Genomic DNA, 21580 nt, shown 5'->3' with positions numbered 1-21580 from the left:
TTTAGTTAGTTTTAATGACTTTTTATTTAGATATAGTTTTTTTTTTTTTAACGTAATAATACAATATTCAAATTTCTTCTTTTTTTATCCTTTTTCTCGGCGCTGTTATGATCTCGATGTCGAGGGGATCATAACTATCCTACGTTACTGCTTCACACTAGTGATCCGCTTGTGGGGTTCGCCGGGTTGACCTCAGAAATCGGCGGCAAGCCTCCCGGTTTTGTATTGTTCCATTTCTAAGGCCAACTGAATGCTGGTGTTTTTGCATTTGCTTGTACCAGGAGTTTTTAGGCCTACCTTTCTTTTTACAATATTTTTTACAATATTTTTTTACAATATATTTTACAATATTCAAATGTAATTTGATATAACAGTTATCTAAACTCTAAAGACACTAGGTGTATTTTTTTTTCCGCAGTAGGATTTCCCAAATGCACAAACCAAGGAAAAGGAAAACGTAATCTTATATACTTCGTCAAAATTCTATCCGCAGCTTAATTTAGCTTCTATTCTTATCGGCAGCTGCGTGTTGTTTTTGTAATGCATGTAAACGCCAACGCCAACTGCGGATACGGAAAACAATGCAAAAAAAACACAGCTACTAATTGCAGTATCTAGAATGCTATGCAGTATCAATGGGTGAGAACACTTAGCCCCAGTTATTTTCCCCTACCTAATGTTTTTGATGTGTATTATGTTCGGAATGATCTAAAAATTAATATGCACGAGTGTACGTGCTTACTCTATGATAAAAGTTGCTTGAATTACTAAAATTCATATTAATATTAATAACTTAAAAAATTCCATTAAATTTGTTTTAAATCATTTACGACATAAAAAAGAGCTTTTGTAGTAAGTACCGTTAATAACTGTCCAAAAAATATATTTTGATTTCAAAAGTAGGACCTTATTCACCACAGTTAACCTATTTGTATGGTAAGTAACGTTAATTTTGGTCACAAAACAAAAATTAATTTCCCCTTTAGGGAAACACCAACAATTCTGATCTACGAATTTTTAAGTAAATCGTTTAAGGGCCAATTTATTGAGCCTCCATTAAATTGTGAAATTTATCGTTTTAGTTAACAGCGTTGTTAAACTATTGACGCCTTTAAGTAAACGTCATTAAAAATTCATTTAATTCACTCTACTTTAGTTAAAGTCTTTACATTTAATGGAATCTTTAAATTTAAAACTCCATTAAAAATATCCTAAGGATTTTTTAGTTTTTGAAAAATAAAAATGTCAAAAGCAGAAATTATTTGTCAAATGTTTTCAAATTTGATGATTTGAAGAAAGAAAAAACAATACAAAAAACATAAGAGCTATGGCCCGTAAGTATTTTGGAGCCGTAAAACGCCAGGCGAAAGCACACAGACGAGAGTAACGATATACCATCAGTGGTAACCAAAGACTGTTACAATTGCAATGTTTTGGGATGATTACATTATGCAGCATCTCAACCCTGATTAGTTTTACCTCGTGATTCTTTTAAAGTGAAGAAGATTATCTAGTTTTTGATAGATCTATTATAAGTGCTTCTTCTGCGCTCAGCGAAGTAGATGAGAAAAATCTAAAATAAAGTGTTGTCTACTTAACCCTCATACGTCATACCCGCGTAGAAAAAAATTTCTGGCGAGCCGTAGTCATTTTAAATTGTAACTTATTTATGGAATAAATACCTATGTATGTAACTACAAAAATATTCTATTCTGGACTGTTATACATACAAAATTTTTGTTTTAATAGGTCTGTTTAATGAATCTGATCCGTTTAGAAAAGAACAGAAAAGATCCGAAAAGTACAAGTTTGTATGTTCCATGAAGGAAAACCTTGCCCTAAACTGTTCTACAAACTGTCATTTTATGTTTCATGAAGTTGTCCAGCACAGTTTAGTTCAAGTTTTTCTGCTCCTACTTTTGAGGTAGAGCAAATGAGTGAAAAGTGTCAAACAGCAGCTGATTTGCTTTATTCTGACAAAAATATAATAAAATTAATTTAAAATAATGAAAATTTCTTTAGAATCTTATTAATATGAAGAAAAATTCAAAATGAAAACAAATATTCTAATTTTTTTTAATATGAAGAAAAATTCAAAATGAAAACAAATATTCTAATTAATTATAATATATTTGAATTAAAAGTCATAACAAATGAATTTTTTTTTTTTTAGTTTCAAAACTGTCAAAACGGATGTTGTACTTTTCTGATCTTTTTTGTTCTGACAGTTTTCATGAATTTGTGCTGTTCTAATCTTTTCTGTTCTAGTTTTTCTTCATTAAACAGACCTAATGATTTCTTAGCTTATTTCACAAACAAATTTTTTTTCAAATAAAATAATAATGAAATAATAACTGAAATGACATTTGACGCTAACGGAGAGGGAATAAATAGAAATTCTTTTTTAAATTTCCATTTGCTCTAAAAATCCCTCTTAAAAGGTCGAATTTGGCTTTTTAACTAAAAGGACTTTTAAATTTAATGTTCAATTAGTTAATGATTCCAAACTTCAAAAAAATCCTTAACAGAGACTGAATTAAACGAATTTTGTTTTTAATTTTAAAATTCCCGTTTTTAATGGCGATTTAAGTTTAATGGAGAGTCAATAAATTGCAGCCTCTGCAGCTCTAGATAGGCTCTCCAAAGAGGTTTTGGGAATTAGTTTTTCCCCAAGAATAACGGTACCTATGTACCTGCCATACACATATTTTAGAAAAGCATAATTTTCTCGAAAACGGCTCCAATCCAACGATTTTGTTAAACAAAATTTAGATAGGTACATTATTACAAAAAAATACGTGTAGGTACCTAATATGGCTAATAAAGTCCTGCTTTGAAAGAAATAGAACAAATTATTTTTTGTACCGTTATTAACGGTACCTACCATAGAACAGAAATAATAGAACATTTTTTTTTAATTTCTGACTTTCTCATAAACGACTAAGTCAATTTCAGTAAAAAAGATTTTTTATAGAAGCTTACTTCGAAGTAGATACCTAGCCCTAATACCACCATGTCTAAAAATTTTCAAAACCTTTAGTTTTGGATTTAAAAAATGTTTGATTGAAAAAAACAATTTTTACTTGCGATATAGGTACTATAGGACAAGTTTAGGATTCGTAAAAAAAATCGAACTCGAGATAACAATTTTATATGACATTACGATGATGGAGAATGCCAAAAAAGTGGGTCCGGCAATTCTGTCTGTCTGTCTGTAAGAACCTCGAGCTACAGCCTAAACTACTGGAGTGATTTTCTTCAAACTTGGTAGTTAACAGTTTTGGGTAATTCTCTAGAGGACAAATTGAAGTTTTTTTTTAGGACCAAAACTAACGGTACCTGTCATATAACGGAAACAGAAAAGTTGTTTTATTTAAAAAACGGCTATAACGATTTTGATTAAATTTGTTCTGCTTACTTTTACAGATAAGAGCCTCCTTTAATAATAAAAAAAATATTTTTTGTACCGTTATTAACGGTACCTGCCATAGAACGGTTTTTTGGATTTATGAATTTCTCATAAACGACAAAACAGATTTCGACCACGTTTTTAATACAGAAACGTTTAAACAATCATTAAAAAAAATTTCTAATTTTTCCAAAAACACATTTTTGGATTTTTAAAAAAATATTTCAAAATTTTTTTTTGAAATATCAATTTTTTGGAAACGAGTTGGTGAAAAAATTTGAAATTTTGTTTTTATGTGTAAATTAATTATTTATTCAAAATTGCATTATCAATTTTTTTTTTGAAAAATGCTAGAAAATTTTTATATATAAAAAATTATTTTTTTAAAAAACGGCTCTAACGATTTTCGAAAATTTTTTTCTAAAAATTCCTTTTTATACTAGAAATAAAATGGCATACTTATTTTTTTTGTAAAAGATCATTTTAAACGGTATTTAATTATTTATAAAAACAGATTTTATTTTTTTTGCACCACTAACGAAATTCCGTGAAAGTATCAAATTTTAAATTTTCCCTCATTTTGTTCAGTGAAAAACTTTTACCATAAGAGCAAGTACGTGCGACCCCAGTCGTGCAATTTATTTGAAAAGGGGTTGATAATTTTTTTGAAACCTTGTGAAACGATAATTTCTTCAAATAACATTATAATTTTTTGAAATTTTTTATTGATGAAATACCTACAATTTTCGAAAAAAAATCCAAAAATTCTTTTTAGGTACATTGTGCAAAGATGAAAATGTCATGTTTTTATTACAAACTTTTTTTTGCTCGGTTCCTTCTCTCTTACCTTTTTTTCTGGTCAAACTCAAACTATACGGAAAAGAATAAACAGATTAAAGAATTTCACATTTGAGAACATATAAAAATTAATTGAGTAAACCAAATGCTCTTCTAACGGATATTGCTTCCTTATTTTTTGCTCTAATTCACTTCTTAAATTAAATAATAAATTTGAGCAAACTAGTTTGATGACGTTTAAGCCATACCTACAATATTTTTCATCCAACAAAATCATTTCCCCTACACAAATCACAATCATTTAAAATTCATCTGCACCAGTGTATTGGAATGGAATGCAAATGTGAGTTCTTCTTATCTCATGAAATTTCTTTAAGAATTCAAAGAAGTGGAAGTGGGAGGAAATGTTGTATTCAAATTCAACTGATTTTTTTGCCCCTTGTCTGATCCAAAATTAAACTTCAATACAACGTCGAATCGAACATAATTTTCCATGGATTTTTTTCTTTTCTTGCATTTGGAGCATCAAAGATGTACCTACTCTCTTACAAAAACTTGTTCTCTTATAATCTTTAAAATTGTAACTGTGTAGAAATGTGCGCATTCTCTTGGTCAATAGTGTTATCATCAAAGAAGTATAAAATTAAATGAAGATGGATGAAGGTGGATAATGATGGGTCGCATTAACTTACTCGTCAGTTTTGTACCTAGCTGTTTAAAAATGTGTCGCACGTACTTGTTTTTAAGTTTAAAGTTGCATTGTTAAAACATTTGAAATGTTAATTTATAATCATTTTTATCAAAAAACAAAAACCGACTTCTATGGTTCGAAACTTGGATTTATAGTTTTCTTTTGAATACAATGGATGCATGGTCCCCACGAGAAATTTTGTTTGCGTTTTTTTGGGCAAGGGATTTTTGTTCGAAAATTAAAAAAATACATAGATTTTGTAATTGTTTTACCTGTATTGATAAAGAGAAAAAAATTTGTTTTGGCCCGGAGACCAGGCAGCTGAGCGTACGCCTCTGATACAGGCGTGTTTTTCTTTTACTGTTTTCTTGAATCTTGAATGTAGTCAAGAATTAAAAAAAAACTCATTATAGGTCGTTTCAAATCAAAAGTCCTGACTCAGAGTTTATTTTCTCCCTTCCAATAAAATTGAGAACAAATAAACAAAAAACTCAATTTTATTGGCTCATTGCGACAAATCAACTCAAAAATAACAACAAATCATGCTTGTTTGAATGAAAGAAATGCTAGAGAAAAAAATTAGCAAACGAAAAATCTGAATTTGTTTATTAATGATTTCTATGGTGACGACTCTAAAATAATTGAAAAATAAAAATAATGTCGTTTTCGATTGGTTTCACTCAAGGATTCACTCATTCTGAAATCCAATAAAACAGTTTGAATCGTTTCCACTCAATTCTGAAAGTTTGTGTCGGTGTTAGTGAATAATCAAATAAAAAAAATTAATTTTGTACGAGAAAATTTTGTTTGACATTTATTTTCTATGTATAAGTAATTTTGAGTCGATTCTGATTTGAAATCGAGAAGAGAATTTTACTTCTGAGAAACGTTTAAGCTGTCATGTTTTTGTGAATAAAATGCTTTCAGAAGGCTTCTGAATGCTTCCGGACGCTTCCGGACGGCCAATCGAAAACGACATAAGATATTTACTGCCCAATTATACAAATGAAAAGATGTGAATAGAATTTTAAGTTATGAATTGCTATGATATAAACTGGACATTTCTGGTCCATCTTCACCTAGTCCTATAACAATATCTTCGGCAAAGTTATCCCAACTGCCTTCAAATGATAAATAATTAAATAATTGTATGTTTTTTTGTATTGTCTGCGGATATGAAGTGATGCAAGCCCGGGAGACTTGCCTCCGCTTTCTGAGGCTTAACCAGTGAATCTCACAGACGGATCAATTAATTAAAATAGGGATATCAAGAACTGTTCTTCATTATTTTATCGTAATTTTAGATAAAGTTCAGCTATAGGTCGTTTCAAATCAAAAGTCCCATGGAAAATTGAGCAAAAATAAAAAAAACTCATTCGCTGACTGGAAGGAAGCATTTATGAGGTAGCTGAACTTTATCAAGGGGCACGGTAGTGCCCAGCCAAGTTCTCTAGCAACTTTGGCACTACACCCTTATTTACAGGAAACAACTCAGGCCATTTTCGACCCCCCTCTAACTTCCACACCAAAGATGCTAGAAATTTCAAACTCGCTACATTTTTGAATTTTTGAACTTGTCAAAACCAAACTCCTCACAAAATTTCAGCCTTTTACGATGAGTAGTTTCTGAGATATAGGGCTTCAAAAATCGCAAAAACTGTAACTGACTGACTGACTGATTGACTGACTGACTGACTGACTGACTCACTCACTGACAGATCATCAAAATTATGGAGAACTTCCCGTTAACGTAGAAACTTGAAATTTTACACGGTGATAGGGCTTGTGGTGTATACAAAGGGAAAAATCGAAAATTTGAGATTTTCAATTCAGGGGGCGTGGCATCCGCCCATTTCCGCTGAATTATCATCAAATATTATAGAGCACTTCTGATTATCGTAGAATCTTGAAATTTCGTAGAATGGTAGAGCTGGTAGTTTATACAAAGGAAAAAATTTAAAATTTGAGAATTTCAGCCAGGGGGCGTGGCAACCGCCCATTTCCGCTGAATTTTGATTAAATATAAAAGAGCACTTCTGATTATCGTAGAATCTTGAAATTTGGTAGAATGGTAGAAATGGTAGTTTATACAAAGCAAAAAATTTAAAAATTGAGAATTTCAGCCAGGGGGCGTGGCAACCGCCCATTTTCACTGAATTTTCATCAAATATAGAGATTTTCAATTCTACAGCCATACCTTGCAAAAAGTAGTGAAATCACAACAAAAACATTACTGTTAAAAAAGGAACCAAGTTCTCCTATGTTGAAATTATGCTGGCACAAAAAGTACTGAGATGTAAAAGTGTACCAAGTTCTAAAGTTTGGGTTCAAATTCTTATCAATAAAATTTTGATTGTTTACTTGGCAATTTTTGAAATAACTTTAAAAATCGGTAATTAAAAGAAAAATTGTCAAGAGAACAATCAAAATTTTATTGATACGAATTTGAACCCAAACTTTAGAACTTGGTACAATTTTACATCTCAGTACTTTTTGTGCCAGCATAATTTCAACATAGGAGAACTTGGTTCCTTTTTTAACAGTAATGTTTTTGTTGTGATCTAAAATTACGATAAAATTAACTTTTTTTTTTTTTTTGTTATTTCTCCTATTGCCTGTATAGCTTTGACATGTAGGGACTGATTGAATCAATCAGTTCCCATTCAGCGTCCAGGGATTGAAAAAAGTTCGTCCAGCGCACAACCTGATGTAGGTACAAGTCTTTTACTCAAAAGAGTGAACATTCAGTCACTCATGTCCTTGTTATCCTTGATGGGGATGTCCTGAAGATGTGGATGCAGAATGCAATATTCTCTAAGAAAAACGAATTCATCTGTGATGATGTTGCGAAAAGAATGGGCCTTAGCAATATAGAGACGAATTTAGCGAAAACTCGATTTTAACAAAAAATAAAACATCCATTTCACTTCCAAATTAAAAAAGACTTATGATTTTAAAATCGACTTAGTTATAGGTTGAACTGAATTTGTACAAAAAGAAATTTCATTTTACCCGAAATTCAAGACAGCGGACATAGGGGTATTACTTCCAAAAAGCTGATCAAAAGTCTAAATTTAAAAAATGAAGCAAAACATGAAATAGATAAATACAACAATATTTACTACAACATTTCGAACTGTTACTTTTCTTTAAAGTCAGAAGATATTGCTTTTCGGATCGACTTTTTTCTTGTGCGATTTTGTTCAAAGGTGTTTTTTTATAAGTTGGATTTCCTGTGTTTTTTAATTTGAAGAGTTTTCATTCGCATTTTTTTTCAATTAAGCTATTTTCTTTTTTTAAATTTTGATCATTAAAGGTGAGAGTTCAAAGTGTTTTTTTTTTTTACGAAAGCTGAAAAAGAAAAACTAACTGAATTGTAACATATTAGCCCTTGGTACCTAAAAACTTAGTACTACATAATTTTCGCAGTATTTTTTCCTTACAGATAAGAAAATAAAAAGTTCCGACAACTTCCGCCATTCTATTTTATGATTTGTTATCTGCATGGGTTAGTTTTTAAAAAAATACTTAACTGCTTAATGGCTCCCAAATCTTAGCATCCCATATGAAAAATTTTGACACAAAGGTGAACTGGTGCAATTTCTTTGACAGCTATAAATTTGTTTTAATTATTTTGTTTTGCGTCCTAACTGCGGGTCACTGTGGTGTATGTGTAACGTTTTTATTTTGAAAAATCTTATTGGTAAGTACAGATTGTAAAAATTGTAAAATAATAATTAATTTTTGTATTTATAAATTACTTACACCTTTTTAAGAACCTTTTTCATTTCAAAATACCTACTAACAAATAATTTTGATCACCCTTTTGGGTCAAATACATAGGTGCATCGTTCGATAAGATTTCGATGGAAATACATGGTTATTTGTGCAAACCCATTACTTATCCTTTTATTTTTTTCCATGTCTCAAATAAAACAGTAAAACAGCATTATTTTTTTCATTTTATTTGTTGAAACTTGGAAAATAAGACAAAATCTCACATCTAATCATCAACGTCCCATCAGAACCCAGAATTCTCCTTCTTGTTTTATTTTAATGTGTTAACTTATAAAATCATTGATGAGACAAAAGGGAAAGATACACTCTTTCCAGTCGTTTTACTTTAAGATACTCAAAGATTTACTAGATTTAACTTCCAATTCCAACAATCCAGCAATAAAACGCATTGGTTTTCCTTGTTGTTTTTGGTTTTTTTTTGTACTTTTTACATAAGTATGGGGAATTCGCGCTCTTTAGCGTGATAAATCGAAATGGCTACCCTGCGGCCTGAGGTGCTTATATTGTGTATGACCTTCTTGTCTTCTTTCTTTGTGGTCTTTCAAAAAGGCTTTTGTTGGTGGATTGTTTCCCCTTTTTGTTGAATTTTTTTTTCTTCCAGTTTTTCTGCTTATTATTCATGTTCCTTTATTCCACTTGACCGCATCGTCGGCGGCAATTTTGTAAAATGTATCCATTTTTTCGGTTTTTTTTTTTTTTGTTATATTATTTAATATAGAAGTGTCGAGAAGATTCCCCAAAGTAGAATTAGATTTATTTAAGAGGCACCTTTTTTTTGAAATAGATGTGATGTCTATCTACACAAAATAAAAGCGAAGAAACAGTTCGTTTAACATTTTTAATGATAGAAGAAAAATATAATTACTTTTTTCCTAATCATATTTAGGTATAAGAGGGTAGGTATCTAACCTTGCTTGACAAGGACCTTCAGGTTTGGAAAATATAGGAAATTAAGGGTGATGTTTGTCCATGCATAACCAGCCTCTAAATTTCATTAAATAAATGATTCATGCATCAAAGATTGGGTATAGATAAGAAAGCAGGTAGCCACGAGTGATAACAAATAATGAGGAATTACCTAGTTAATATTTTGTCTCATTTGGAAATTAACCTTGAGTACCTAGTAATAAAAACAAGGAATCATAGCATTTTGTTCGATTTGTTTCGTTAATCGTTTTTTCTACTACATCAAGTACCTATTGCGATATCGTCAGCAGAATAAGCTAAAATGATGGTTTTTGTTTGCGTTATATCGCATAATAAACAAAAGGTAGGTACAATTATGGGACCTAGAACACTACCTTGTGGTACCCCAGCCACTATTTTCCTAAAGTCTAAATAATCATTTCCGTACCTTATGTGGAAAATTGTATAGACCTTCAGGCAGAGCTTGACATAATTTGAAGTCGAAGCCTTCGTGCAAACTTTGTCAAAAGCTTGAGACACATTTAAAAAGACCGCTGAACAAGTTTTTTTTCTTCAAAAGCTTTCTCTTGAAAGTGCTGTAATCTTCAGTTTAAAATCTTATGTCATCCTTTCAAGCAAATTACTGAGGTGAAAGATGATTTACATTAGCTTTGTGTTGAGGAGCATAAGCTTCCACAACTTCCCATGAATTTAACCTGTTATCTTAAAGTGAATTTCCAAACTCTATAATTGAGTTAACTCTCATAATAAGTGCAATATATTTTCTTTCCCAAATGAAACTTTTCTAATATTTTTAAACTGACTGAAAATATTTTTGCCACATGGATACATTCCACTCTGGCACTCAGTGTCAGAGCATAATCAACAAGCTACGAGCAACGCCAAACAAAATCGACAAGAACAAATTCTTTCGCAAACAATTTTCACGTGTGTATGGCAATGATTGTGATGCTGGCTGATGCTGGCTGATGCTGATGATAATATCAGGCTAAACCTAAAGCCTTACCAAAGGTGCGTCGTCGTTCTCGTCAGTTTAAATTTTTGTTAAAATTTTATTCTTATTTTTATTTTTTTTTTGTATTTTTCTGTTTGAGTTTTTTTTGTTTTTTTTTTTGATTCTTGAAGGGCACATCTTTCTACTTAATATGATACCCGATAACCGAGACTAAGAGTTGAGGTTGGCTGAACTGGCTAGCCATTGCCATAGCCAGACGACACAACTCGCGATGTATGTATATTCACTTCTTCTTGATCGAAGAAGCATTTCGCATTTCAGTTGCAATGCAACAACAGCATTTTGCGCGAAACCGCGAACCAGTTCTTTGTAATTTGAACGAGAAGAAGAAGAAGTGTATCTTTGTATCTTTTTGTTAAAGCCATAAAGCCAACAAAAAATACATATACAACACATATGTTTGCACATATAAAATGCATGCATATGTAAGGAATCTTTTTGCTTTGACTTCTTTTGCTTCATCACTTAAAGATAAATGACCTGTCTTATGTGTTGTAAAAAAAATAAAAGTTCGTACAAATCAGGGAGCAGACGGGTGGGAGCGGAAGCTGGTATGGAGCTGAATAGTGTCGGGTAGCGACAGGCAGTCGGCAGTTTTGTAAAGATGGAGATTGAGGCAAAGTTGACTTTCAAATGGAATATTAAATTTATATTGAATCGGCTTAAACGAGTGTTTTTATCCTGATAGTGGGAAGATTATACATATACTTACTTGTACCTTTAGTGAAATAGTGTGAATTCTTTGAAATATTTTGTAGGAAAAAAAGTAGGAAGGTATTAATTTATTCTGTACTTACTTACTTACTTGAAGTGGCTCTCACAGTTCACAGTGCATTTCGAGACTCGACCTCGACTAACAAACCTTTCGATGTCCAGCCAGCTTAAGCCTTCGCTAGCCCTCTCAAAAGCTGGTTGAGGTTTTTCTGCACCTAAGATGAGGGCTTCCTATGCCACGTTATCCATACAGGTTCGCAACGTAGACTCGTCGCTGTATTTTAGCATTCTGATCAGATTAATGTCACTTCAAGGCCCATAGAGCTCGTCTTTGAATCTTCTTCTCTGCATTCTACAGAAATTTTATATATGCCTTCATCCCATTCAGTAAAACTGATATGTTTTAGTTTTTGTGTAAGGCTTTTGGATCATTGCAGCTGCTTTAAACAATTTGCACCAAACGCCATCCACATATCAGCAGTTTATTTAACACCTTCTAAGTATCTCCTACCATACTCCCAGTTTCAGAGGTTTAGTTGGGTTGCCTGGTAAAACTCAACACAGCAAAGGTGACTTTTTCCATTGAATTCTGCATTTAGTTCCTCCTCCGAATGATTAGGAGAAACTTGACATGACGATATCTGGCTTTTAAAGGAGATATAAAATTTGGCATGAGGGTTTTGAATATCCATACAATCATTAAAAACGTTCATAAAATTATAAATTATGAAATTGTTTTTTTGTTAGGAAGTGGTAAAAATTTACCTAAATTCATACCTACATAATTTACAAACTGTTTGAAATTAAATGCACCGTGGTATATTAGAAACCAAGATCTTCACAACGATTTTTGAATCTGTACGGCTCGCGAAAAAATAAAATGTTTTGCGCAAGAGTATAAAAAAACGTTTTCGAATCTTCGTATTCGGCACAATGAATCATTTGAAAATAGTAGAATTTAGTAAAATTTGTCCTTTATGTCATAAATCGTATAAAGATAAAGTTTAGAAAATTTGAACCATTACTTAAACTAAGTAAACTTTAAGTAGCATCAGTAGGAACTTTTACCAGAAAGCGATCTACATTACATTTAACATTACTGTTAAAAAAAGAGCCAAGTTCTCCTGTGTTGAAATTATGCTGGCACAAAAAGTACTGAGATGTACATAATGTAAAAGTGTACCAAGTTCTAAAGTTTGGGTTCAAATTCATATCAATAAAATTTTGATTGTTCTCTTGACAATTTTTCTTTTAATTACCGATCAAAATTTTATTGATACTAATTTGAACCCAAACTTTAGAACTTGGTACACTTTTACATAGGTACATCTCAGTACTTTTTGTGCCAGCATAATTTCAACACAGGAGAACTTGGCTCTTTTTTCAACAGTAATGTTTTTGTTGTGATTTCACTATTTTTGCAAGGTATTGCTGAAGAATTTAAAATCTCTATACCTATTTGATGAAAATTCAGCGAAAATGGGTGGTTGCCACTCCCTCTAGCTAAAATTCTCAGATCTAAAATTTTTCTTTTGTATAAACTACCAGTTCTACCATTCTATCAAATTTCAAGATTATACGATACCTTACTATTGTGTTATAGTGTTCTATAATAATTGATGAAAATTCAGCGAAAATAAGCGGTTGCCACGCCACACAGTGGTGCCATTCTTCGTTTTTGGCGTCAAAATTCATTTGCACGGCCATTTCTGGATGAAAAGTCATGAAATTTGGTACACTGAATGAAAATAGTATGGAGAATACAAAAAAGCTGCCAGAATCTCACGTTTTTGAGATATAAGCAGATCAAAATTAATTTTTATCTACGAAAAGTGACGTCATAGATTTTTTTCGACTTCGGATTTAAATTTAGAACGTTAAAATCTATTAGAAAAGTATATTTTGGTTTACGGAAAAAATAAATTCTCAGTTTTATTGAACATTGTAACTTTTCATTATATCATGTTTTCTTTATTTACTTAAAAACATAGTTGGCAACCATATAACCCCAATATTTTCAATTTTCTTATGAAACATAAATAGAAGAGATCTCAAAATTTTGATAAGTGAAAAAAAAAATACATGAAATAGCGTATTTAGAGGTCTTAAAGTGTGTTTTACTGAATTTTAATTTTTAAGACTTTGTTTTCAAATTTTTTGATTTTTTTGTAAAGAATATGAATCTATGAATCCTAAATCTTAAATCTAACACCTTTTTGACATGAATTTAGCCCAATTTCTAGCTTATATACTGTTTTGCAAATGAAAATTCTATTTTAAAGCTTATTCTTTCCGCCATTTTGGAGCCGCCATTTTGAACAAAAAAAAGTTGGCAGCCTTTTTGTATTCTCCATACTATTATCATTCAGTGTACTAAATTTCATGACTTTCGTCCAGAAATGGCCGTGCAAATGAATTTTGACGCCAAAAACGAAGAATGGCACCACTGTGCGCCACCTGGCTAAAATTCTAAGATTTTAAATTTTTTCTTTTGTATAAACTACTAGATCTACCATTCTACTAAATTTCAAGATTCTACGATAATCAGAAGTGCTCTATAATATTTGATGAAAATTCAGCGGAAATGGGCGGATGCCACGCCCCCTGAATTGAAAATCTCAAATTTTCTTGAAGCCCTATATCTCAAAAACTACTCATCGTAAGAAGCTGAAATTTTGTGAGGAGTTTGGTTTTGACAAGTTCAACAAATATAGCGAGTTTGAAATTTCTAGCATCTTTGGTGTGGAACTTAGAGGGGGGTCGAAAATGGCCTGAGTTGTTTCCTGTAAATAAGGGTGTAGTCCCAATGTTGCTAGAGAACTTGGCTGGCTGGCTTGGCATGTGAAATAGTGTTAACGTATAATCCATTAAAAATGCGTTTTTAAGAAAGGACATAAGTGGAGTCAGTTAATTTTTAAGTTTCGATAATATTATTGGATCTTTTTACGCTCTTAAAAAGTATTATAATCTGATCATTTAAAAGTTCTTCAAAAAAATATTTAAATATTTTCAAAAAAAAAAAAAACAGACTTACCCAATACAAATTAACCAATATCGTCTATTACAATTATGTAATTAAATACACCAGTCTTAAATTCTTTAAACACTTAAACACAGAAATTCTTCTCCTTTGTTCTTTAAAAACCAATTAAAATTTCCCCAAAAATGCCTATACAATACTCCTCCCAGGAATAACTTACAATTTAAAGTGTTTATATATTTATATGAAAACAACTTCCTTTGTGTGTTATATGAGATGGAAACTTATACCCAAAAATTACATAAATCGTTTATTAAAGGGGTAGGTTAAGTTTTTTTTTTTTCTTGTTCGCACTTCCTTTTGCATTTACATATACATACGAGCACATAAAAGGAAGTTCAGGTGTTAAAATGTATAGCCAAGGGTTGAAATTGAAGTCTTTATGAAATAAAGAGAAAAGAATAAGAAAAACCACCTCTTCAACCCTTTTCCTTAAAATGCAACTTGAATTTAAATTCGATTCTCAATCATAAGTCTTTTCCAAACCATTTATTGTTTTTTTTTTGTTCTTTTCATTTTCAGATATAAATGTGAAAAATCAATAGACAAACTGAAACGGTTTTCAAAATATATTTCGTCCTCGCCAACCGTATACATAAGTAAATGAGAAGGAACGCCGAAACAACACGAACAAAAAAAAAAAAAAAAACAAAAAAAAAAAAAATACCGAAACCAACAAAGTTCAGTGCGAGGAGTATTGTACAGGAGCAATACTATATTCCAGCTCCCCTTGTATACCCATTGCCATCACCATCCACATTCTCATTTTCATTGTCCTCGAATATAGATGGGAAATGGGAAATATGGGGAGCATAAAAGCGAATGGAACACAATAAAAGGACAAATCACATTGTGGACCAACCCAAATTTAAATACGATTCCAATATAGCATAGAGTGCGCGCAGGAGGTAGTAGTTTAGTTTAGAGTTGTATTAGGTACATCGTAAGAGAAAACACACTCCCGCGAGACACTATTGCTATACCATTGCCGCTGCCGGGCGGAATTAGCGCAACTATAGGTCCTTACAATAACAATACAATGCGGGGTCTTTGATGCTTATACTCTATTTCTATTCTATACAGGAAGAGGAACAGCAGCAGAAGCCTCCATAAGCTGCACACTCTATAACTGAACTCCAAACTGAACTCGCACTCATTTGCAGGGTTTTTAGAATTTATGGAGACTAGAGTGCGACACATCGAGACATCTGTAGCGGCTGCGGTAGTGGTACTGGTATACTGGGTACAATATACACCTAACCTAGTATTACCCGTACCGTTGCGTGCTGTTGATGGTAGAAATTTTGCTTTGAAAACGCTAAACTCAAATGTATTGATGGTCTTTGCTTTAGGCCTCTGCGGTATAGGGTTGCACATTAAGGGGAGCATTGGGTTTAGGGTTTTTGTGGGTTCGGCTTGGGTTTGGGTTGGATTTCATCCAATTTCAGAAGAATGGTTGAAAACCCCCTGTTTTTTTGGGGAACACTCTTCGATTTATATGGGTGTTTTCAATAAAATTTTCTGTCTGTCCACTGAAATTGATAATAATCGAACAAAATCGCAATGTTGGAGTGCAACGTCGAAAAATGGTATATCCTGGATGGAACACATAAAAAGAATTTAAAAACATGCAGGCATTGTGCGGTGCGGTCTGGATGATACGATACACCGATGTAGAACTCATTTTCAGAGAAAAGTCATTTTACATCGATTTTAACCTGTGTGTCAGAGTTATACTGCAAAAAGGCACTTATACACATAAATTTTACTTGATTTACATACATACTCGAATTCTCGTACATTGATACCTTTGTAGAGAATATTTTCAAAATGATTGTTTATTATTTGAAGTAGAATCCTGTAGGATGGTAAGGATTATGTTGAATAAATTTTATTCAGCTGGTATGTAGGTAGTTTAAAATATGTAATACGAGTAAGTTGAAAAAACATCACGGCCTGATAAAACAAATGCCAGTTAAGTTGAAGAGACAGCTAAACAAAAATCCGGTGAACTTTTTTATATCGACAAAAAAACGAAGGGGGAGTTACTTGAAAAAAATTGTGTAAATTCAATTTTTTTTTTTGTAGGTTGTAATGTATGGGCCTTTCCATTTCCTCTCATCCCTAAGGTATACGAAAAAAAAAATTGTTTCAGTCTATAAATTTGGTTTGATGGATAAATGGGAAAAATAATTCTGATTTTCAGATAGCAAAACTCTCTGCTGACTTGAGGTATGATTTTGTTTGTGAAGTTTTATAAACCATAAGCTCTTAATTTGTAAATTAAAATGATTTAATAAATTAATTTCGAGTTTTTAAGTGGTTTTTATTAGAAACAACAATATACATATTATGTTTGTATATTGGTCAGCTAGGAGGCATATGGAACTGAAAGAGTTGGTTTGCGATTTTTATCTTTTCAAAATTATGAATATGCTTACTAGGCCTTTAAATTATTTGAAAAATTTTATGAAAAATCAAGGTGCATCCCATCGTCATGGGTTGAAAACGTTTGAAGATCTACTCACAAAATTGTAAGATTAACCTAGACTTTAATAAAACATGGTATAATACAAGGAAAAAAACTGTAAGGTACCAGCTTTTGTAGCTTATACTTAAGAAAATAAAAATTAAAAAAAACGTACGTATACACCACAGTGTACGAAAATATTTCAAATCAACAAGTTTTCAGAGATATAAAAATATAGTTGACCCCATTTTGTTTAAGAACAAAACCAAAACAAGATTTATACATATATTATGAGGAGTTCAGAAAATTAGTGGGTCAATTCCAATTCTATATATGTTAGATGCTTTAAGGTGTTATAAATTAAGTGATTTCTTCTTAAAAACAATGGAAGAAAACTAAGCATACATAAAGCTATTGATCTGCAGAAGTTTTTTTTTTCAGAAGTTCATTTAGTTGTTAAAACAGAGTTTCTCAAATTTGTTTAATGAACAAATTTTAAATGTAGTTACTTGAAACACTTTCATTCTGAAGTTTTTATATGAAGATCTAAATCTTGTTTTTTTTTTTTTATTCTAAAACAAAATTGTATCAAATATCATTTGTAATCACTGATAACTTGTTGATTTGGAAAAATTTATCGTACACTGTGGCGTATTTTTTTGGAATTTTTTTTTATTCGGAAAATAATGAAGCTATTTCGATCACATAGTATTCACTTGGCCTCAGACTTGGAACTACACAAAATGACTCTGAAAACTATTTACGTATTATAGGATTGTTTAAAGAATGTCAACTACAAACACTTGGTTATATTTTTATATTAAAGTCAAAATCATTCAAGTGTAAGGAACCTTAGCTGATTGGAGAATATTCTTAGGTCTTGTTTAAACAGTGCCCCATTATTTTCCAACCCGGATCCCGGATGATATACCGTTGATAGAGCATGCGGAAAAAGTAAGTCTGTCAGGATGTCGGTGTGTATAAACGGCTACAGCCTAAACAGATCGGCCAATCCTTCAAACTTGGTATGTAGCAGTTTTTGGATACTGTACAGAGTGGTTTTTGGAATTAATTTTTTTTGGACGGAAGATAATGAAACTGTACTTAGAAAAGTTTGATTTTCTCAAAAAACTCTCCGACAATTTTGATTCAAAAATTCAAGTAACAGTTAATAGACAAGACTATCATTCTGTGTTTTTTTTTTTTGTTTTTTTTTTTTTTAAAGTCGTTATTAACGGTACGGTAATTCTGAATATTTTCCAAATATAACGATTTTTTTTAGGATTTTTAAAAAGAATTTTAATTTTTTTTTTTGAAAAATCAAATTTTTGAAAATGTGACATTGAATTTTTTTAAATTTTGATTTAAGGTGTCGATTGGTAGTTGCTTAAAAATGGCATACCAACTTTATTTTTAATTTTTTTTTTCAAAAAATTTATTTATAAAAACTTGGATTTTTAAAAAACGGCTCTAACGATTTTGAATTTTTTTTTCTAAAAATGCATCTAAACAAAAGAAATAGAACTGCATACTTTGTTTGGAGCTCATTTTGATATAATATGTTGTTTTTTTTTTCATTTTAAGAACGAATTTTATGTTTTTTTTTTTTATTTTATTTTTTATTTACCAAATTTGTATAGGTATAAAAATTCTTGAGTTCTAAGCTCAAGTACGTTTGTACCAGTCGTGCAATTTTGTTTCGTTTTCTATTTTATAAAATCGAGTGTATAGTAAAACTATAAATTTGATTTAAAAATCACAAGTCTCAAGCTGTCACATACGGTACTTAGATAATTCTTGCCCATGCTTAATTTTTTTTAACTTTACCTGCAGACGGTTTTCTTAAATACCTTACAATCTTTTGATTTTCACAAAATTATGTTTTTAATATTGTTAAATTCATAAAAATAAATCGTTAAACGGTATAATTATTACGCCATTTTGACTTCGAAATAAAAATTTAGCATGGGCAAGAATTATGGAAACACCTAAATGTCAAATATCTATAGATTGAAATAAGATATCGACATAAATTAAATGCAGTTACAAAGGGTAGTGTTTTATATAAAAACTAAATCATTAAAGAAGTTTTTAAGTGTAGTATTGGAATTTAAATTTCTATTGAAATGGGTCAAGGGATGTCAAAGTAGCATTTTCTTAAATCCCCCATAAACGAAGTCATTATTACAGAAAAGTTCTCAGTTTGAGTGCTCCATAGCTTTTAAGGTCCAAATAGTTTCTAACAAATATAGCAAATACAAACAAGTTGTAAAAGAAATTTGTTCTGGGCGGTATTTTACACAATTTAAAAAATCTGATTTTTTGCGAAAATGTTCATTTTTTCCATTGACGACTCAAAATAGGGGATCAGATCAGGTTCTAGAGACCACTCAGCATAAGTTATGAGCCGAAGGTAGTGAAATGAAAAAGATTAAGTCAATTCAGATGGGTTCTAACAACTCGTAAAATATCGATTTTCGTAAAAAACGAGCAATATTCAGAGGCTTCTCGATTTTTATTTTTCCATTGTCGAATAAAAAAAAAAGTATCAGAATATGTTTAGAAGAGTACAAGGCATAAACCATGAGCTGCACGCAGTGATCTGAAAGAAAAGTCCAAAAACGCTCCACTCTATTGTGTATGCTCGCCATCATTATTAACTCAATTAAAAACAAAAAAAAAGTTACGTATACACCACCGTGTACAAATAATATTCTAAATACCCATCTTATCGGCAATAGAAGATTAAAAGTTATAACACAAAAGTTATTTTTCTTCATTTCTGAAATATGTTACTAGTCTAACGCCTAGTTAAGAATCTTTTGTTAAGATATAACTTTTGATTATTTTAATAGTTAAACTTTGTATCATAAGTTTCATTGTTATCCCTGGAGAGTTTATAATTAAATGTCTATACTCAAACAATTAACTTGACAGTAGAGCTTATACATAAGACAATAGATAGAATGCCAACGTGAATCTTATCTTCTTTTAATGGAGGAAAATATGAACTATTTGGCAAAAGGCTTAAATAAATATTAAATGAATAATTTTATTTAGAGCTAAAGAGTTGTTATAAAGTGTAAATTTAATTTTATATTAAACAAACTTTGCTCCTTAATTTGTATAGTTAAACAAAAGAAAATGTATGTATGATTCGCTTGAGTTGTTTTGTTTGTCTCATAGTTTAAGGTCCATTAACTGACAAATTGGAAAAATCTGACTTCTATTTTCTATACGAATACAAAATGTTCCCTGCAGACGGTATCTTCTTGCAATACCAAGTATAAATCTAGCAAAATTCATCAAAGTTCAACAAATAAAAGTTTTAAGACTTTTCTAATCATTCGAATTACTCAAAAGTCAAAACTATATAACAACTTAATGTCCTTTTGCTTTGATAAAACTTTTCACATTTCATATATTTTTCTTCTCTCCTGAATTCCGACAATTTAAGTAAAATGAGAACATAAATTATACAAAATATATGAATGTCTACCTTTATGGTTACCACATCCATCACTTTAAGGGAGTATGGAGTTCAGGCGAAAAGGAGAATCACCTCTTCAAATTATTGCTATTTTGTGTAGGTATATGTTGTTGCACTCCATTCATACGCGACAAAGTATATTTTACTCCTTCCTTTATTACAAAAAAAAACTTACCTTCATCGAAATTGGAGGAGAACACAAAATGACGCCACTCTTTTGGCCATATGTACATATTATCAGAGCTCCATGTCATCCACCATTTCCAACAAAACCATACACAACACAGTCAGAACCACCAAACCATCATCATCGTCCCAAGCAATGTTTTGTTGTAGTTACTCGCGTATAAGGTACACTCGTATAAAGTGACAGTTTGATTTCGATACTTTTTTCTCTTGAAGTAGATGGTTGGACTGGATGGTCAAGCGAAGTTATAATGGAATGAAGCTTATCAACAAGCCTTCCGTGTTCTTTTAGGAAAAGGAAAGAGAAGTTAAAACTAAAGTACCGATACTGGTGAATGTGAACGAATAACGCAATTCACCATCATCATCACCATTCACCAGTGTGAGGTCAGATTCACATTCAACAAACCCATCAAGTTGTGACTGAACGAAACGAGAGCGTCGTCTCCGCCGTTGTTTCATTTTTTTTTGTGTTCGTAATAATTCGTACAAACGAAGGAAATTTCACATCAGTTCACATACCGACAAACCGATACTACGGAATCGGAATATGGCAACAGATCTCTTATTTCGTTCGGATTTTGTAATAATTGTTTGATTCGAACCGAATCGTGTGCGAATTTTCTTCGACTTTTATTTGCCTTTTTTTTTTTTCGTCCTCTACTTTTTTGTTCGTTCTGTTCTCTATTCCTTAAGTCGTAGTGTATTGTCGTTGTTATTATTTTTATGTTACATTATTTGCTGTATTTGCGCTCTTAGACGTGTCGAAGTGGAAGTTAAAGTCATCGTGTCTCGTTTTGTGTCTTGTGTGTCACACAGCGAGTATCTCATAGTCTTCTTCTGTGTTCGTCTCAATTCCACAATCTCTGGTTGTTGGTCTATTGGTCGGTCTCCCTCTCTGGGTGCATCTCGCTGCTTTTTCGCTTCAAATATATATGTGTTAAACCAGCAGAAAATAAGCGCCGATACCGATTCAAAAAGGAAGTCAGCAAAGTAGTTGAAGTGAAGTTGAAAACTTGATATCAAACGCGAGAGAGCCAAC

Source organism: Episyrphus balteatus, chromosome 1 (genome assembly GCF_945859705.1).
Source record: "Episyrphus balteatus chromosome 1, idEpiBalt1.1, whole genome shotgun sequence".
NCBI lineage: Eukaryota > Metazoa > Arthropoda > Insecta > Diptera > Syrphidae > Episyrphus > Episyrphus balteatus.
The sequence above is the reverse complement of the archived record's forward strand: the minus strand, read 5'-3'. Positions refer to the sequence as shown.